The sequence below is a fragment of the Odocoileus virginianus genome, chromosome 10 (assembly GCF_023699985.2).
Source record: "Odocoileus virginianus isolate 20LAN1187 ecotype Illinois chromosome 10, Ovbor_1.2, whole genome shotgun sequence".
NCBI lineage: Eukaryota > Metazoa > Chordata > Mammalia > Artiodactyla > Cervidae > Odocoileus > Odocoileus virginianus.
Genome location: NC_069683.1, coordinates 61,554,809 through 61,558,461, shown reverse-complemented (window position 1 = coordinate 61,558,461; position 3,653 = coordinate 61,554,809). Strand labels below are relative to the sequence as shown.

Sequence of the window (3,653 nt, the reverse complement as noted above, 5' to 3'; positions counted from 1 at the left end):
AAAGTGCAAAAATTTAGGATTGGAAACAGTTGACATTATGGAGCTACGAAATGAGTCACGGACATTGCTGACCTCAAGCTAAACAGGTTTCAGGAGTGCTTCTGTTATTAGTGGGGAAAAGTGAACTTTATTCTTTGAGATTCATAAATAAGAGAAGCAATAAAATGAGGAATTCATGTGGCATTTCTGGATTTTTTGCACTTGAATGTGCATTTCTGGATTTTCTCCCTTAATTCAAGGGAGATGTATAGAATTTGGAAATGATTCAAAAGAGAGCAGCTAAAATTTTTTAAAAAAATTTTTTTTCAAGAATCGTTTAGAATTCCCTGATGGTCCAGTAGTTAGGACTCTACATTTTCACTGTGGTGGCCCAGGTTCAATCCCTGGTCAGAGAACTAAGATCTTGCATGCCACGTGGAAATCCCCAGGACAAGCCAAATTAATTATTTAAATAGTTTAATCTAGGGAACAGAAAGTTAACTGGGATTCTCAGGTGTCAGCTTCATGTACATATACATAGCAGTGGCAATTGCCCACATGGTGTGAAGGTGCTTTTGCCTAAAAATATCTTCTGCCCAGTAACCATAGTTTTACTATTGGAATATTATTCACAGCACCACAAAAGAGGTAATCTAAATCAAACCAATACTGTCTTAATGGATATTCTAGATATCACCCTAAAAGAAGACAGTTAGCCACTGATTAAATACTTGTAGTAATGGCATATTAGCTATCTGATGAAGATGGTGATGATGACTCCTATCATTCACTGACCACCTACTGTGGGCTACAAATTATACTAAGAGTTTTTAAAATACATGATAACATTCAGTCATATTTTTAGTGGACTAAGTGGAAGCCTGGCATGGTTAAGGTACCTGACTAATATTGCACAAGTCAGGTATATCTCATTTTATTGTGCTTTATTGTGTTTCCTAGATACTGTGTGTTTTTTTTTTAATACAAATTGAAGGTTTGTGCAACCCTTTGTTTATCACATCTATTGGTGCCATGTTTCTGATAGCATTTGCTCACTTCATGTCTCTGTGTCATATCCTAGTAATTCTGCTGCTGCTGCTGCTAAGTCTCTTCAGTCGTGTCCAACTTTTTGCGACCCCATAGACGGCAGCCCACCAGGCTCCTCCGTCCCTGGGATCCTCCAGGGAAGAACACTAGAGTGGGTCGACATTTCCCTCTCCAATGGAGGAAAGTGAAAAGTGAAAGTGAAGTCGTGTCCGACTCTCAGAGACCCCATGGACTGTAGCCCACCAGGCTCCTCTGTCCATGGGACTTTCCAGGCAAGAGGACTGGAGTGGGTCGCCAGTGCCTTCTCCATCTAGTAATTCTCTCAATATTTAAAAAATCTTCATTATTATATTTATGATGATGATTTCTGATAAGTGATCTTTGATGTTATTATTGTAATTGTTTTGGCATTCTTTAGCAATAAAATATTTTTCAATTCAAAGAGGTTCTTTTTAAATAAAGTACTTTTAAAATAAGGTATGTACTTTTGAGGGGATTAGAGGGACTTGCCTGGTGGCTCAGTTACAGAATCAGCCTGCTAATACTGGAGACACAAGTGATGTGGTTTTGATACCTGGGTCAGGAAGATTCCTTGGAGCAGGAAATGGCAACCCACTCCAGTATTCTTGCCTGAAAAATCCCATGGATAGAGGAGCCTGGCAGATTAGCCAGGCTACAGTCCATGGGGTTGCAAAAGTCAGATTGACTGAGCATGCAAATATGTACTTTTTCAAGATAATGCTATTGCACACTTAAAAGAATATAGTATAGTGTAAATATAACTTTTACATACACAGGGAAACCAAAACATTCCTGCAACTCACTTTTTTGCAATATTCACTTTATTGCAGCCATCTTGAAGTGAACCTGCAATATCTCTGACGTATGCCCGAAGTTAAAAGTACACAGTCTGATTTTAGCATCTCTGCTGTTGACAAGTAGACTAGGGAGCTCACCATTAAATACATAAGGAAACCCATACAAAGAGAAGTTAAACAATATTCCAAGGTTTCATGCAGGTACAGCCTCGAGTTTAGCTCTGAACAGGGGGGTCTGTCCAACTCCAGGGCCTTGGCACTGTCTCCTTGTGCCACATTGACTGCTTGCTGACATCCAGAAACCTTCTTACACACTCACCATGCTCCCTCTCAAGCTGTTACTCTATGGAACTGCTACAACTTGAATGAGATTGCAAACTCCTAATAAATATCTGTTGGGTAAATATAATTGAGTTGCAATAGCAAGCAAGCTGCATCATAAAATAATTACAATGTGATATAGAATTCAAGTTCTATGAAGACAAACAAATCTATCTAAAGAAATAAATACTGCTTTGCTGCAATTTGGTTCCCAGAAAAGGTAGCAGAATTCAAATCCTTTCTATCTATCTGTGTAACTTTGCAAGGATTTTCTCTAAATCTGGCCACTGCATCATGGCTAACCTATTTAAATGTGTGGTCTTTGTTGTGACAAAGAGATGGCAGAAAGTCAAAGCCTCATTCACTAAGAAATGGATAGACTGTCACAGAGCACATCTTTGGGTTCCCTGTGGCATATAGCGATTCCCACTGGCTATCTGTTTTTATTCTCCAATTAAAAATAAAATAAGAGTAAACAAGATGGATGAGGAGTAGATGGATGTGAAGTACATCTCTCTCCACAGATACATCAAGAATACATCTTCAGACACAGAGGTACATGCAGAACACCAGCTGAGAGTGGACAGGAGGACCTGATCAGCAGAAAAGAACATACAGACCCACACAAAACTCGGTAGGATGAAGGAACTAGGGTGAAAAACAGGAGTATTAGTAGGACTGGACTTGCCCTCCGCGGTGGAGAACTGAAGCAGGGGTCCAATCCCCACAACGCAGCAATTGTCTGAGTCAGAGGAGAAACATTTAAGGCTGAGAGTGAAACAGCTGATCTGCAGCAGCCTAAATGGAATGAGAATCAGACAGTCCTTGCCACAGTCATACATACCCCGGACAGGGATGCAGGTCCCCTGGAAGGCGCAGTGGCTGGGAGCTGGAGTTGAGGGATTGTGGAGCAATCCCAGGGCAAGGGCTGCTGTTGACTGTGGAGAGAAGGATCAAGGGGATGTGAGGGAGGAGACTGATGGGAAATGCCTGTGGAGGAAAGCCAGGCATGGAAGCAAGGCGACACTGCTGAGTCACACGTGGGGGTGGAGCCATCACCATAGCCTCTCTCCCCACACGCCAGCATGGTAGCCAAACAGTAGAGAGGCTGGCCCGTCAAACGCCTGACACTGAGCTACAGAGAAGGACTCCAGCCAGGGGCCCCTCTGTGTGCCTGAAACACAGAATGACAGAGAAGGACCCCAGGCAAGAGAGCCCTCTAGGTGCCCAAATGGGCGAAGCCATGGCGAAAGACTGGCCAAAGAGGCCTTCTGATCATCAGCTACAAGAGGCTGGAAGAAAGACTCTGACGGGACCGTAACGCCTGCAGCGGAGGCAGTCCGTGTCCTGCACACTTGGCACCACCAACGTCCACGCAAATCAAGCAGCTGCGCCACCTTCACGCTCAAGTCTCACTGGGGCAGAGCTGCCACAGGCAAAAAGTCTTGCATCTGTGCACACGGGGTCACCTCGGTAGTGTCTGACCCT

The 3,653-nt window shown here is 43.1% G+C and overlaps 1 non-coding gene across 1 annotated transcript; it reads left to right on the top strand.

The window, feature by feature from the left end:
- The first annotated feature begins 323 nt into the window (after nt 1–323).
- On the top strand, nt 324–395 carry TRNAE-UUC (transfer RNA glutamic acid (anticodon UUC)). The gene has a single exon. It is a non-coding gene; the product is annotated as a tRNA-Glu (tRNA).
- The last annotated feature ends 3,258 nt before the right edge of the window (nt 396–3,653 follow it).